Below are 16,992 nucleotides of genomic sequence, written 5' to 3'. Positions count from 1 at the left end.
TCATACCCAAGGGAAGGGGAGGGACCCAGGAAACAGAGTCCTGTACTGCAGCACAAGGGGAGAGGTTCCCTGAGGAGGGCTCCAGGTGATAGTAGCTCTAAAATGGGAAGGAGAGCAGGCGAAGCCCTGACATGGAGGTGAAAGGGGCTCGTAGGGGTGGAGAGGGCAGAGTGATGATAGGACAAGCAGCTGAGGCCAGAGGTCCTTGTGGTTCCCTAGTACGCTCCCCTTTACTGCATACATTATCATTATGATTCATCCTTCAGAAGAGCCATTCTGGTGGAAAGAGAATGTACTGTGATCTTGAATGTAAATGGGAAATGTGCGTCTGTTCAGAGTGCTGTTAAAAGGAGAATCACATCAAATTACGGTATGAAATGGTAACTCATTTGAGGGAATTACCTGTTAAATGTCAGCCATGACCTATTAATACGTTTTTCTTCATGTGTAAGGCAATGGCACTCCTCTGCTATCAGTAGGGCTATTTCCTCTCTCTATCGTACTTTGTCCCCCTTGCCACCAGCTGGGGTGAGGCGCCAGCTGGAAGTCATGAAACCCAGTGACCCTGAACAGCCTTCCTAAGGACTGACCCTTGGCCATAGCTTCATTAGTACCTTGTCTGGTGTTCTCCTGCACTTAATCAGCCTCAGACAGTAATCCGATAGTTCAATAATTACATAATGCTTATTTCAGTAATACTCAAGAGCACAAGTTATGAAACAATGTATACAATTTTTTCTCCTAATTGTTCTAGGACGAACTTTTATAGATGGCAAATAGTAATATAAACAGTTAAAATGAGATTTTTCAAGGCTGAATAACATTCAATTCAGATGAAAGAATTTTACTATATCCCATTTAGTCTGAGTTTTTGAAAATACCTTTTCTTTAGAAGAGGTTGCATCTGCTAGTAAGTGGTCACAAGCATCCTTGATGTTTGTGGGCACTGACCATCTATCTACTTAACAACTTAAAAAGTACCACTCAGGAGCTTATTCCCCAAACTAGCCTTAGCTTATCATGCTTTCAGCTCAAAAGATCTTCTGAACTTGTCTTCTATGTAAAATCCAGAAAATATAAATTTTATAGAGCTGTGTCCTCCACACCTATGTAGTGGCATTTTTCAAATACCACGGCACGCTGTGAAAATCCTGATTTCATCATCCTAATGAAAATTGTGCACTAGATGGGGGGCTTCAGTGTATCAGCGAACTTTGTGTAACCATACTGGCTTCTGAGCTTCCCTGGCGGCTCCTATTGAAACCGCACAACTTAGATGGGACTCGAACCCAGCCAAAACCCAGACTGGGACTTGAAGCCACTGCCTTTTAATTGTGATCGCACACCTGGCCTCAGGACTTGCTGAAATTCAGGTTCTTTTTGTCTCAGCACAGAAGGAATTCAGCGACAGGCAAAGTGATAGGTAAGAAGCTGATTTACTGAGAGAGACACATATTCCACAGACAGAGTGTGGGTCATCTCAGAAGGCAAGAGGCCTTGGGAGATACATTCCATAGACAGAGTGTGGGCTATCTCAGAAGGCGACAGGTCCCGAAATATGGGGGTGGTTAGTTTTTATGGGCTGGGTAACTTCCTAGGCTAATGAGTGGGAGGATTATTCCAACTATTTGGGGAAGCTGGCGGGGATTTCCAGGATCTGGGCCACCGCCCACTTTTTGGCCTTTTGTGGTGGGTCTCGGAACTGTCATGGTGCCTGTGGGCGTGTCAGTTAAATATACTAATATATTACAATGAGCACATAATGAGGCTCAAGGTCTGCTGGGAGTTTAATGTTCTGCCATCTTGGACCTAATCGGTTGTAACCAGTTTTTGTTGTATCCTCAAAGGCTGTGTCATTCTTTTATTATTATTTATTTATTTATTTATGTTTTTTTTTTGCCGTACGCGGGCCTCTCACTGTTGTGGCCTCTCCCGTTGCGGAACACAGGTTCCGGATGCGCAGGCTCAGCGGCCATGGCTCACGGGCCCAGCCGCTCCGTGGCATGTGGGATCTTCCCAGACCGGGGCACGAAGCCGTGTCCCCTGCATCGGCAGGCGGACTCTCAGCCACTGCGCCAACAGGGAAGCCCGTATGTCATTCTTTTAAAAGTTGTGCCCTGCCCCCTTCCCTCCGGTTTCACTACCACAGATTCTCTGACTTTATTTTCTCCCTCAACGCTCTACAGCTGGGCTCTTGAAAGCCCAGGATTGTTCCAGTGCCCGAGCCTATTCCAGTGGCGGTATGGGACCAGCCGCCCCAGCTAATCTATTTGGTGAAACTTGGAATTAAACCTTGCTTCAGAACAGACCTTGGATGTGTCCTCCCCGAGGTGGGTTTCTGCAGCGGCTTATCTACTCTCAGCCTGTATTTTATGTTCAAGTGGATAAGAAACTTCAGGATCTCAGTCAAGTCTCTCTCCTTGTTGGTCTTGTGTTGTTATTTTTGCTTCATGCCTGAGCCTGGGTGTTTTGAAATTTATGTATCCTAGTGGATAAGAGTTTGGGTGCTGGAGTCAGGATTGCATGATTTTAAATTCCAGTTCTACAGAGTTTGCTAGCAGAGTGACCATGGGAAAGTTACCAATCTCTGTACAAGCATCAGCGTTTCTCATCTATAAAATGGGGATAATAGTAGTACCTCCCTTTGGGGGGTGTTGAAGATTAAGTGAAGTAATGCGTGTCAAACGCTTGGTACCCAGTGATTGTTCAGTAAGTGTTAGCTATTATCATTCTGACTAGGATGTTGACTATTGTCTCCAACCAGCACTGGTGGATGTGATTCTAAAGCTTCTTGAGGGTAGAGACTATGAGAGGGCCACCTGGCATATTAGTTTGTGTTTGTTAAATGAGTAAAATCATGGGAATGTTCTTGTTATTTAGTTAGTTAGCTCGGAAATTATAGACGCCACTAAACGTGAGCTTGTAATCTAAAAGTACAAAACACGCATGGAAACAATTCACCTGGAGTAAGAGTCACCAGAACAATAATTAGCAGAATTAGAACTTCAAGAATTTGAATGATATAGTTATTGGGTACAAAATTAAAAATAAGTTAAGATGCTTTTTTTAAAAAAGGATGGAATAGAGACCATGAGAACGAAACAAGATGTGATCATAGTATAGTAATTTTCTACAACCTCCTTCTTCCCCCCTTAAAATCTCCTGAGAATCATTTTTCCTCCTAAGAGAGTGCATGGCCAGGACGTGGTCAGCTTATCACTTCAGCATCATATATACAAGAGAAAGGGGAGAGAAAGTGCACTCATATGCTGACCCTTTTATGCATGGTGGCTTCACCCACTAGCAGATGTGGTCTGATCTGTATCTTGGACTATGACTTAGAATTTCCCCTCTTTGGAGAGAATGGGGTGTGAGGAGGGTACAGGAGGTAAGAGAGATACCTAAAAAAGTATGTCTTCTCATAAAAGACCACAATATCAGAGAATGTGTTTAGGGAAAATAATGATTTCATTGAATTGTTTAATTTTAATGAATTTATTCTTGCTGTTTATATTGTAATCATGTTAATTAAAAAACAGTTTCAAAGTGTGTTTCAGTAATGAAGACTCTGACCTGTTTATGTGATGATTAAAAATCAAATTATCTATAAGCCCCATTTGCAGAAGTCCTCAGGAGTGCTCAGTTTGAGAACTGATAATAATGAATGTTTCCCAGCTTGTGGCAATGTGAGGAAACTCCATGTTTGAGTGTTATACAGCATTGACTGCTGTGTGTTCCTTCCAATCTGGGGTTTCTGTTCATCCTCTCTTGTGTTGCTGACTTGGTTTTTTTTTTTTTTTTTGCTTGTTTCTTTTAGCTTTTTATTTTAATATAACTTTTGATTTACAGTCAAGTTGTAAGGAATTCCCATATATGCTTCACCCAGATTCCCTGTATGTTAAGGATGTACCACATTTACTTTATCTTTTTCTCTCTTGACATATTTCTCTTAACATAAGTTTAACAATAATTTCTTAATATTTATACTAATAACATTATACATTAAGATATACAATACTAACAGTAAATATAATCTAATACAGCATAGTAAGCTTAGTACATCAAATAGCCTTTCATATTTCCTGTCCATATTTCTCTGGTCATCTTGAAAAATTTTTCAACATAACATAACAGACCATACTTTGCAACTTGCTGATGTTCCCCTAAGACTTCTAAAATCTAGATCCTCATCCTGGCTCTCTCTCTCTTTTCCCCTTACAATTTAGTTGAGTGAACTGGTCATTTGTCCTGTAGCATGCCCACAGTCTCTGCTTACTGTTTGCATCCTCGTGGTGCTGTGCAACCCATTCCTCTGCCTCTCTTTATTCCCTGAAGACTGGTTGTTCAATGTAGAGGCTTGATCAGATTCAAGTTTGATTTTCTTGGTGAGAATATTTCATATTGTTGGATTCTAATTCTATCATACTTTCTTTAGTAGCTGGAATACTTCCATAAGGAGAATATCCATCAACTATTTGGTCATATTGTCTAGATTTTTTTTTTTTTTTTTTTTCCGGTACGCGGGCCTCTCACTGCTGTGGCCTCTCCCGTTGCGGAGCACAGGCTCCGGACGCGCAGGCTCAGCGGCCATGGCTCACGGGCCCAGCCGCTCCGCGGCATGTGGGATCTTCCCGGACCGGGGCATGAACCCGTGTCCCCTGCATCGGCAGGTGGACTCTCAACCACTGCGCCACCAGGGAAGCCCTGTCTAGATTGTTTTTAACTTTTGCAGAAAGGAGTCAATGAATTCTGGTACCTAGCTCAATAATTAAAAGTCATTTGGGCTTTTTATAGCTTATGAAGAACAACATCCGAATACCAAGCAGGAGTTCATTGGAAAATCAGATTTACTGGAAGTGATTCACAAATATCATGACTAAACTATTATTATCTCCTTTACTTAGCTGTGCCTCATGACTTCTCCTATTTAACTAAATCCAGTTCATGATTCTTGACAAACTTTAATGTATTCATTTAAAATGAGTAATGAAATAATTTAACAGTGAATCACCTTTACTTATTTATTTTTATATTGAATAGCAGGAAACCAACAGAAATTTGTCACTTTTGTTTGAGAATGAAGTTAAATTTATTATTTGACTCTTTCACCCTGGTTGATTAACCAGTTATGTTTAATTTGAAAGCTTATAAAATTAAGTTTCTTATCAGCATAGAACAAGGCCTTTTATAATACAGCATCTGAATTTAAAAGTGCTGACTTGGTTTTTGATCCCTCAGAAGAGAAAAGGCACTGCTTCGTTGCCGTGGGCATTTCTATTCTGCATGGAGGTTTAGGAAAGCTCCCTCATCCCTTAGGAATTCATAAGTATGCTGGTTTCTTCCTGCCGAGGTCTTTCTTCCCACTCCAGGTGACTCTCTTGGACAATATCTAAGAAGACCTATGTTAGCTCCTGTGCATGGTCCCATCTGGTCCACAGGAAATAGTCACATATCCTTTGTTCCACAGACTCTGGGAACATAGGCTGCCCCATGCAGCCATCTCACACTTGCTTTTCTGTCAAAGCCTCTAGCCAGCTGGGTCTCACCCTTTAGATATTTCAGGTGGGAGTCAGTCTGTATATTCCCATCCCTAGAGGCCCAATATCAAACTCTCTAAGTGTTCTCCTTAAAGCCCCTCTATTTTGATTTGCAGGGATGCGGGAAACACCCCTTAGTTTACTACCTTGGGAGCAGGGTTGGATCTCTTGGTACACCAACAGCTTTCTCCAAAATCTCCTAATCTCTGACTTCTGACCCTTTTGTATCCTGATATAGCTGAGGGGGTAGGAGACATGTAACTCTTTTAAAATTAAATTTTAAATTTGACACAGTTATAAATTTACATGCAGTTGTAAGAAATAATCCAGAGAGATCCCATGTACCCTTTACCCAGTTTCCCCCAATGATAGCATCTTCCCAAACTGTAGTATAATATCACAACCAGGATTCTGACCTCAGTACAGTTAAGATGCATTAAAGTTCCATCCTTACAAGGTCCTTTGGCTAGAGAGAAAAGGCTCTTGGGGAACTTTTTAGTCTGTGCCCTGGGTTTCTGGGCGGCTGGCTTCTTCAGCCCCTACTCTGGGATTTATGAGGCAAAAAGAAAAGCCAGGAAACTCACCACTGTGTTATTCCCTAGCTTGTCTATCTTCTTTTCTCCAACTTTCAGCATCTTCTTTCATTCATTTTATATGTAATGTCCAGGGTGTTTGGTTGTACTTAGTGGGGAAGACAGGGAAAAGGATGTCACCTCCACCCTCCCAGAAGTGGAAGTCTATGTAACTGTTTTTTTTTTTTTTTTTTTAAATTATTTATTTATTTATTTTTGGTTGTGGTGGGTCTTCGTTGCTGCGTGCCAGCCGCGAGCGGGGGCCACACGTCATCGCGGTGCACGGGCTGCTCATTGCGGTGGCTTCTCTTGTTGCAGAGCACGGGCTCCAGGCACACGGGCTTCAGTAGTTGCGTTCACGGGCTCTAGAGTGCAGGCTCAGCAGTTGTGGCTCACGAGCTCAGTTGCTCCGCGGCATGTGGGATCTTCCCGGACCAGGGCTCGAACCCGTGTACCCCGCATTGGCAGGCGGACTCTCAACCACTGTGCCACCAGGGAAGTCCTATGTAACTGTTTTTTGATCACCTCTTCTGCAATTTCTCAGCATAGCTTTGCACTTCACTTGGAATTTGAGATTGTCTTGGTGCCTCAGCTAAAATTTCCTATTAGCATTTAGTCATATACATGTGAAGAAGAAAGGGTTACAAAAATACATTCTCAACCATCATGATTATAAAAAGTACGTGGGTTTTCATTGTTTTAGTAACAACATGTAAACATGTTCCTAGATGATTCTTCTGGCTTCAGGGAGATCATTCTGGAAAAGTAGGTCTTGGGAAAACTATTAAAGAAATGACTAAATTCCATCGTTGAAAAGATGAATATTGTTACTATGCATTCTCTTTCACTTGTTATAACTAACTGGGGAGCTATTTATTGCTTCTGGTAATGGGGCAGCCAGAGGATAGTATATATAGTGGTGGGCTGGAGTCAGTTTGTACTGACTTGTGAGAGGTGATTGTTTTCAGGAATTCTGCAAGGTAATAAACATAGCTGTTGTTAAAAATTAAATTGTATAAAATTTCAGTAAATTGTATTAAAAACAAAGGTAACAAATACTCAGTATTTACCACTTTCTAGTTAGTTTACTATTATCTACGTTCTTGAGATTATTTATGTCTATTGTATGTGTGGTGGAAATACTGTGTAATGGCTTCCTACTGCAGATCTCTCTCCAACTCTACGTTCAGTGATACCACATTGGTAGCTTGAAATCAGTCATGGTAGGAATATTTACACCATAGAAACTGGAAAATTCTATAAATCAGGGCTTTCCCCTGGAGAGCCTGTTGTTAAACATTTTCCAGAATACCACTGAGTATAAGCCATTTTCCCAGATTCTCTCTATCCCTGAAGATAATTGTTCTTATTCTCCAGTAAGAACAGTCTCCTATCTCAGGAGCTTTTGAATTTCCAGACCTACATTACTTGCATTTTATATAATGCAATGGCAAGATAAGAGCAAGTATTTCTTCATCCCTCACAATCCATAGTGGGAAACAGATATGTTTCCTATTATTCTGCCTTTTGAGAAGCCTTGACGATGGTGCTGATGCTATGTTGAGATTAACTACGTGAGCAGAAGAAGTGTGGGAAGGGAGAAGACAAACGACTTGTTTTTTCAACACAGCTGCCCTAGGTATTGTCTTTAATTACACTCCTGCTTGACTGATAAGGGAACTGGCTTCTGACAGCTGTGAGGAGCTGCAACGCCACAAAGCCTAATATTTCTTTTGGGGCATAAGTGATGTCTTGTGCACTAAGCAACATGGACATGAATTATTTTTGAGGATAGTGATTGGCATGTTTCTACTATGTTTAGGGCCTTAGTTTTCTTAAAGCTACATGGCCCACATTTGGAAGTTTTCATATTGCATTTAGTGAGGCAGGAGATTTTAGCAGTTAAAACATAGATGCGTTTTTTCAAGATTTTCAGCATATTCCTTATTCATATGCCTTTTTACTCCATATTTAAACAATAGGCTGATATCTGCTTGAAGGCATGATTGATAACTATCCTGATACCTTTTAAGTTTGGCCAGAATTCACCCAGGCTGTTCTGAATGTCCCTATACTGTGAACCCAAAGCAAAGATATATGATGTAGAGACCATGTGACATTTAATTTTTTGGAGGGAGGCAGGGGAGGAAAAAAAAGTAGCAGAACTACTTTTCAATCTTTTACCTGGTTGTCCTCACCTCCTTTGTGGTAAATGGCCAAATGCCGAAGCAAAAAGCAGTATAGAAAAGACACGTGTTACTGTGTGACCCAAGTGCCAAGAGAGTATGAACAGGAGAGAAGATGCAACTGGTGCTCTTGTTGTGAGCTGCAGGGTGGAAATTCTAAAGCAGTGAAGGTAACTGATGATTTCATCTATTAAAGTGTTTTCAATTTAGAATCTATTAAATGTGATTAAAAAGCCCTGCTCCCTATTATAGTATTCTAGAATAATCTATACAAAATTGGGCGTGAAGTAATTGAACATTTTACGTGGGGCCTTAAATGATGTTTCTGTCCAATGAGGGCATCATTTTAACTTTCCACTTCAAGGAGAGATATACTCTTCATGACAAAGGCCTTTGAAGTATGCTAATTCAGTTGCTGGAACTCAGCTATGGGGTAGGGAACACCCATGCCAAGAGAGTCAGCTGCATGGTACACAGTGTGGAGGGACAGGGAGCTCCAGCACCAAGCACAGCAATACCTGGAATCTGTGGGAGCACCGAGCTGATCTCCCTGTGCTATGCAGCTGCTTCCCACAGGCTATCTATTTTACGTTTGGTAGTGTATATATGTCCATGCCACTCTCTCACTTTGTCCCAGCTTACCCTTCCCCCTCCCCGTGTCCTCAAGTCCATTCTCTATGTCTGTGTCTTTATTCCTGTCCTGTCCCTAAGTTCTTCAGAACCATTTTTTTTTTAGATTCCATATATATGTGTTAGCATACGGTATTTGTTTTTCTCTTTCTGACTTACTTCCCTCTGTATGACAGACTCTAGGTTCATCCACCTCACTACAAATAACTCAATTTCGTTTCTTTTTATGGCTGAGTAATATTCCATTGTATATATGTGCCATATCTTCTTTATCCATTCATCTGTTGATGGACACTTAGGTTGCTTCCATGTCCTGCCTATTGTAAACAGAGCTGCAGTGAACATTGTGGTACATGACTCTTTTTGAATTATGGTTTTCTCAGGGTATATGCCCAGTATTGGGATTGCTGGGTTGTGTGGTAGTTTTGCCAGACAATTTTTAAAGATCAGGGCCCATAGCAGTGAAAAAGACAAGGTCCCTGCTCTCATAACTTTTACATTATCCTTGGGGGAAACAGGATACATGCTAAAAGAAAAAATATCAGATAGGAATATATACTGTGCAAAAAATTGAAATAGGGAGATGATTTGGGGGAATAGTTGGATGGCTATTTTATATAGGGTAGTCAGGAAAGACTCATTGAGGAGGTAACATCTGAGATGAGACTTAAAGTTTGAGAAAGAAGATTAGGGGGAAAGCATTTTAGTTAGAAAAGCCAGTAGAAATGTCCTAATGCAAGATGGAGATTGGTATGTTCAAAAGAAGACCAGCATGGCTGGCACATGGCAAGCCAGGTAGGGAAAAGGATGGAGAGCTAGGAAGAGGCAAGAAAGTCTCTGAAAGCCAGCAAAGGAGATTGACTCTCATTCTAAGTGCGAAGAGATGTCACTGATGGGCTTTAAGGAGGGGAGTGACATGGACTAATTTACATCATAAAATGCACTTCTGGTTGCTGTGTGGAGAATAAATGATTGGAGGTGGTTGCGATATTCTGTGTGAGAGATGGTGGTGGTTTGGATTGCAGAAGAAGCAGTAGATGGGGAGATAGAAATGCATTTGGGTGTGTTTTTAAGAAAGAGTTGATAGGATTTGCTTATAGGCTGGATGTGTGGAGTGCGGAGAAGAGGAATGCATGCAAGGTAAGCTCTTAGGTTTTTGGCATGAGCAACTGATGATGGTGCAGTTGACTGGGATGAAGAAGCCTGGGAAAGGAGAGCAGCATGGTTTATTTTTTGGGGGGGAGGGGCAGATGTTGGTGTGTGGGATGAAGTGGAGGATATTAGGGGGCCCCAAATGGCAGTGTGGTGTTTGAGATATCCTACAAGATGGAACATGCCTTATCCACTTGTGGGACTGACATAGCAACTGGCACATTGTAAGTTGGGTCAATAATGATATTTGGATGAAAGAATGAATGAGTGAAGTGGATGGTATCCTGCTCTGTCACATCCTCGCTATCATCAGATGCTGCCTCATCACACACAGGGAGCACAGAAAGATACAGACTAATTCAACAGGTAACACGTTCAGGCAAAAATAGGCTTGATAAGCCTGCATTTTGTAAAAGGGCTGCTACTTGTTTCTTCTCCCTACAAGTAGTAATTTGGATGTACTAATCTGGAATCCTGGGGAGAGGTCAGATTTGCTGAGAAAGATTTGGTAGTCTTGGAATATAGATGTTTTTTAAAGCCACAGGATGCCTTGGGGTTCCTTTGGAAGAGCATATAGATAAAGGAATGGGGCCTGGATTAGTGTCTTATTGTGACTGTAACAAATTACTACACACTTAGTAGCTTAAAACAACACAGATTTATTATTTTATGGTTCTGGAGGTCAGAAGTCAAAACTGGGTTTTACTGGACCCAAATCAAGGTTTTGGTTGAACGCTCTCTGTAGGCTCTAGGACAGAATTCGTTTTTCTCCCTTTTCTAGCTTCTCAAAGCAACCTGCTTGCATTTGCTTGTGGCCCCTTCCTCATATTCAAAGTGCAGCCAACCTCTGTTTCCATTGTCACACCTTTTTCTTTCTTTCTTTAATTAATTTTATTGAAGTATAGTTGATTTACAATGTTGTGTTAATTTCTGCTGTATAGCAAATGACTCAGTTATACATATGTATTCTTTTCCATTATGGTTTATTACAGGATGTTGAATATAGTTCCCGGTGCAGTACAGTAGGACCTTGTGTTTATACATCCTATATATAATAGTCTGCATCTACTAGTCCCAAACTCCCAATCCTTCCCTCCTCCATTCCTCCCCGCTTCCTTGGCAACCACAAGTCTGTTCTCTATGTCTGTGAGGCTGTTTCTGTTTCATAGATATGTTTATTTGTGTCGTATTTTAGATTCACATATAAGTGATATCATATGATGTCTGTCTCTTTCTGACTTACTTTGCTTAGTATAGTAATCTCTAGGTCCATCCATGTTGCTGCAAATGGCATTATTTCATTCTTTTTAATGGCTGAACAATATTCCATTGTATATGTATACCACATCTTCTTTATCCGTTCATCTGTTGATGGACATTTAGGTTGCCTCCATGTCTTGGCTATTGTAAATAGTGCTTCTATGAACATTTGGGTGCATGTATCTTTTTGAATTATAGTTTTGTCTGGGTATGTGCCCAGGAGTGGGATTGCTGGATCATACAGCAACTCTATTTTTAATTTTTTGAGAAACCTCTATACTGTTTTCCAGAGTGGCTGCACCAATTTACATTCCCCCCAACAGTGCAGGAGGGTTCCCTTTTCTCCACACCCTCTCCAGCATTTATTATTTGTAGACTTTTTTCAAAAAAAATTATTTATTATTTATTTATTTTTGACTGCGTTGGGTCTTTGTTGCTGCCCGCAGCCTTTCTCTAGTTGCAGTGAGCGGGGCTACTCTTCGTTGTGGTGTGTGGGCTTCTCATTGTGGTGGCTTTTCTTGTTGCGGAGCATAGGCTCTAGGTGCACGGGCTTCAGTAGTTGTGGCGCGTGGGCTCTAGAGCGCAGGCTCAGTAGTTGTGGCGCACGGGCTTAGTTGCTCTGCGGCATGTGGGAGCTCCCTGGACCTGGGATCGAACCCGTATCCCCTGCATTGGCAGGCGGGTTCTTAACCACTGTGCCACCAGGGAAGTCCCTGTAGACTTTTTAATGATGGCTATTCTGACTGGTGTGAGGTGGTACCTCACTGTAGTTTTGCTTTGCATTTCTCTAATAATGAGCAACGATGAGCATCTTTTCATATGCCTATTGGCCTTTTGTACATTGTCACAACTTTTTCTGTCTCCTGCTTCCCTTTTTCCTTTATAAGGATTCTTGCGATTTTATCGGGCCCATCTGGATACTCCAGGATAATCTCCCATCTCAAGATCCTTAATCATATCTGCAAAGTCCCTTTTGTCATCTAAGGTAAAATATTCACATTCTGGGGATTAGGATATGAACAACTTTACAGGTATTATTTTGCTACTGCAGGGGCTAAGACTGATCCTTGGAGTATTCCTAGGAGGCTGAACAGAGAAGATCCAGAAAAGGAGAAGAAGAGGAAGGTCCAGTAAGAAAGGAGGAAAACCAGGAGAATGTGTCACAGAAGCCAAAAGTAGACAGTTTTACCAAAGAGGGAGTATAATTGTATCAGTTAGCTTTGAGTTTGGCTGTAAGTAATGGAAAACCCTATTACAGTGGTTTACCCAAAGAATGGGTTTATTTTGGTCCTATAACAGTAAGTCTAGAAGAGGCCACCCATGGCTGGAGTACTAGCACAAGGTGCCTCTGTTGTCCTCCTCTGCTGTGTTTAGTGTGTGGCTTCACATTTGCAAGATGATGATGTATCTCTAGGCTTTGAGTTTGCCTTTCAGTCAGAAGATGCGAAAGGGTAAAGAGCAAAGGTCAAAGGGTAAAAGGTCAGCTGAGTGTGGTTACTTTTTTTTTTTTTTTGGCTATTTTGGGTCTTTGTTGCTGTGTGCAGGCTTTCTCTAGTTGTGGCGAGCAGGGGCTACTCTTTGTTGTGGTGTGCAGGCTTCTCAATGTGGTGGCTTCTCTTGTTGCAGAGCACAGGCTCTAGGTGCATGAGCTTCAGTAGTTGCAGCATGTGGGCTCAGTAGTTGCAGCACATGGGCTCAGTGGTTGCAGCACGTGGGCCCTAGGGCACATGGGCTTCAGTAGTTGTGGCTTGTGGGCTCTAGAGTGCAGGCTCAGTAGTTGTGGTGCACGGGCTTATTTGCTCCGCAGCATGTGGGACCTTCCTGGACCAGGGCTCGAACCTGTGTCCCCTGCATTGGCAGGCAGATTCTTAACCACTGCACCACCAGGGAAGTCCCGAGTGTGGTTACTTTTTGAGAAACTTTCTCAGAAACACCTTCCGGTCACTTTGGCCTACATCTCATTGGCCAGGTTATATGGCCATCTCTAGTGGCATGAGAGGAGTCTGTTGGCCAGAAAGGGGAAGAATGAATATCAGGTAGGCAGTTTACAGAGTCTGCTGCTGTAATATTTGTTAATCATAGAATTTTTGTGAAGAAAAAGGCATCAAGAGGTCTTTCATTCACGATCACTTCTTCCAAGGGGGTTGCGGCTTTAAAAATAGACTTAACTCCTTTTTAAAGGACTTTGATGATTGCTGTTCTCTAACCTTCACAGAAATTCTTGTAACGTTTGATTCATACACATGAAGCTTTTTCCTTCTGTCTCAGAATTTCCTCTCAGAAGTGATTTAATCCCATTTCTTTTTGTTCACTCTTCTGGAGAGATGGCGTAATACCAGTCAGCATCAATCGTCTGGACCCTTGAAATAGTTTGAACTAGCAGTCCTCCAATGAATTAGTGGGAAAAGGCATTGGGGTGAAATACAGGTGTAATTCTGTTAGAGCTTATTGAGGAAATTAGTGACATACAAAGTGAGGGAAAGTACACTCTGTTTTTACTGGGAAAGAACTGGTTGAGTGAATTTTCATACAAATTGGAGGGGGAGTGTTATATATGGTCTTTATTGATGAGGATGGAAATTTGGATACTTAAAAATGGAAATGTAATAAGTACTTTAAAAGACTGCAGAGAGCTGATTGCAAGGCCAGAGAGAATTGTTGGCTGTGCTGAAGTGTCACCCCCAGGAGAAGGGAGAGAAGAGAACATGGTGCTTTGGTGAAGGCGCTTCTGTGCCTGAATTAACTCAAGTTGCCGTGTGTCAGTCTCTTTTGACATTTGGTGTTTTTCTGGTTTGGTGGGTTTTATCTCCTGTGTGTGCTCATTGGCAGGATGAAGGCTAGTATTGAGCAACCATTAGAAAGGAGAAACATTTTAAAATGTCATCTTTTGGTGAATTTTCCTATTATGCCTTAAAAGGTGGAAACAAATGTGCTTTGAAGTTCGTTTTTTTCCTTCACATGCTATTCTTGGCCAACCTTCCAGGCTAGAAAATTGCTACTCTCTCCCCTCACCACCAGTGATCCGAGCTTCAATTCTGGAACTTTTAAAAAATGTTATCAGTGGTTCCACAATCCCAGAAATTTCTTCTCTTCAATATGTGTTATTCTCCCTCATTCCCCAATACACACATGCACACACACATGCTGAGTGCTGGTTACATTAATCTTGAATCGAAACCCCATGTCTCTCTCTCTCTCTCTCTCTCTCTCTCTCTCTCTCACACACACACACACACACACACACACACACACACACACAGTTCTGTGTTAGGATGGAGTTGAGTGAATCTCTCTGCCAGGTAAAGGGCTGTCTCTTGTTAATGAGACTTGCTCACTGTATATCCTAATCAGAAGGCCAGTGAGTAACTGATGCTTTGACTTTTGATTGATTTGATAGCAGAAACTAAAATGCCTGAGTATTTGAAAATATAAAAGGGCTTTAATCTTTAGTATTCAGCACACGTGATTTTCATCATTGATTGTAACTTCATGGCCCAGAGAAGGTGGTATTTGAGTTGGTGTTGAAGGATTTTGATAAGAGGAAAGGGAAAAAGCATTTCAAGCTAAGGGCACAGTGTGAGAATGGGCAGAAAAGCAAGACACGGCATTGTATACACAGCAAGTGGCAAATAATCTGGCGAGGCTTGTGCATGTAGTTTGGGTAATATTGTGATGGGACATGAAGTTGGAGATATACTAAAGAACCATGTTTTGAAGGCCTTGAATGCCAGACTCTGGGGTTGAGTTTTATCCGTCAGATTTTTTTCTTTTTTTTGGCAAGGAGACTTTTTGAATGGGGAAATGATCTGATCTGTGCCTTAGGAATATAACTTATAAAATAATAAAAGTAATTTTAGGGTACAGAATTCTCATCGGTATACAGAGTTCTGAAGTTTACATAGCTTTTCCATCTAACATGTGATCCTGTAGAATGAAGCACATGAAGAAAGCTGTACGTGGGTTGGGAATTCACGTCATATGATGTCTGTTTGAAATCAGTGGAATGGACCCTCACTGTTTGAAGGGTTCTATATATAAAGGGTATAGATTTGTTCTGTATTGTCTCCATAGGAAAGGTGTAAACCTAAGATTATTTCAACTTCTCCACAAAGTCTTTATTTATTTATTTTTAACATCTTTATTGGAGTATAATTGCTTTACAATGGTGTGTTAGTTTCTGCTTTATAACAGAGTGAATCAGCTATACATATACATATATCCCCATATCCCCTCCCTCTTGCGGCTCCCTCCCACCCTCCCTATCCCACCTCTCTAGGTGGTCACAAAGCACCAAGCTGATCTCCCTGTGCTATGCGGCTGCTTCCCACTAGCTATCTGTTTTACATTTGGTAGTATATATATATATATATATATCCATGCCACTCTCTCACTTTGTCCCAGCTTACTCTTCCCCCTCCCCGTGTCCTCAAGTCCATTCTCTATGGCTGAATCTTTATTCCTGTCCTGCCGCTAGGTTCTTCAGAATTATTTTTTTTTTAGATTCCATATGTATGTGTTAGCATATGGTATTTGTTTTTCTCTTTCTGACTTACTTTACTCTGTATGACGGTCTCTAGGTCCATCCACCTCACTACAAATAACTCAATTTTGTTTCTTTTTATGGCTGGGTAATATTCCATTGTATATATGTACCACATCTTCTTTATCCATTCATCTGTCGATGGACACTTAGGCTGCTTCCACGTCCTGCCTATTGTAAATAGAGGTGCAATGAACATTGTGGTACATGACTCTTTTTGAATTATGGTTTTCTCAAGGTATATGCCCAGTAATGGGATTGCTGGGTCATACGGTAGTTCTATTTTTAGTTTTTTGAGGAACCTCCATACTATTCTCCATAGTGGCTGTATCAATTTACATTCCCACCAACAGTGCAGGAGGGTTCCCTTTTCTCCACACCCTCTCCAGCATTTATTGTTTGTAGATTTTTTGATGATGGCCATTCTGACTGGTGTGAGGTGATACCTCGTTGTAGTTTTGATTTGCATTTCTCTAATGATTAGTGATGTTGAACATCCTTTCATGTGTTTGTTGGCAATCTGCATATCTTCTTTGGAGCAATGTCTATTTAGGTCTTCTGCCCATTTTTGGATTGGGTTGTTTGTTTTTTTGATATTGAGCTGCATGAGCTGCTTGTATATTTTGAAGATTAATCCTTTGTCAATTGCATCATTTGCAAATATTTTCTCCCATTCTGAGGGTTGTCTTTTCATCTTGTTTATGGGTTCCTTTGCTATGCAAAAAAGCTTTTAAGTTTCCTTAGGTCCCATTTGTTTATTTTCTCCACAAAGTCTTCAAAAGTTAATAAGATGGAAAATGCAATTAAGTATAACTTAGAAAACACGAAAAGTTATCTCTCAAAAACAGCCATTCTTAAAAATTTAATGCATTACTTTCCATTGTTTTTAGTACACATATTCGTTTGTCCCTCTGTTCACCTACTTATACACAACAGATATTTATAGATATTATGGTAGATTATGTAGATATAAGGTAGATAAGACAAACATGATTGCTGTAGATGCATATTTTACCTTGTTGTTACCACGTATTTTTTCCTACTCTTAGACATTTAGATGGCTTTCACTGTTTTTGCTATTATAAACAACTTTGCAATAAACAATATACCTTATT

General features: G+C 41.0%; 1 protein-coding gene across 2 annotated transcripts in view; it reads left to right on the top strand.

Moving 5' to 3' along the window:
- PLPPR1 (phospholipid phosphatase related 1) overlaps nt 1–16,992 on the top strand; it is a 641,182-nt gene that overhangs the window by 23,553 nt on the left and 600,637 nt on the right. The window contains exon 3 of one of the 2 annotated variants that reach the window (XM_060299949.1): nt 2,187–2,330. The exons of the other annotated variant lie outside the window; for it this stretch is intronic. The gene's annotated coding sequence lies outside the window, so the exon portion shown is untranslated. The remainder of the gene's footprint in view (nt 1–2,186; nt 2,331–16,992) is intronic. 2 annotated transcript variants of the gene reach the window in all.

This window comes from Globicephala melas, chromosome 6 (genome assembly GCF_963455315.2).
Source record: "Globicephala melas chromosome 6, mGloMel1.2, whole genome shotgun sequence".
NCBI classification, from domain to species: domain Eukaryota; kingdom Metazoa; phylum Chordata; class Mammalia; order Artiodactyla; family Delphinidae; genus Globicephala; species Globicephala melas.
Note: the sequence above shows the minus strand (reverse complement) of the source record. Positions and strands in the feature narration are given on the sequence as shown.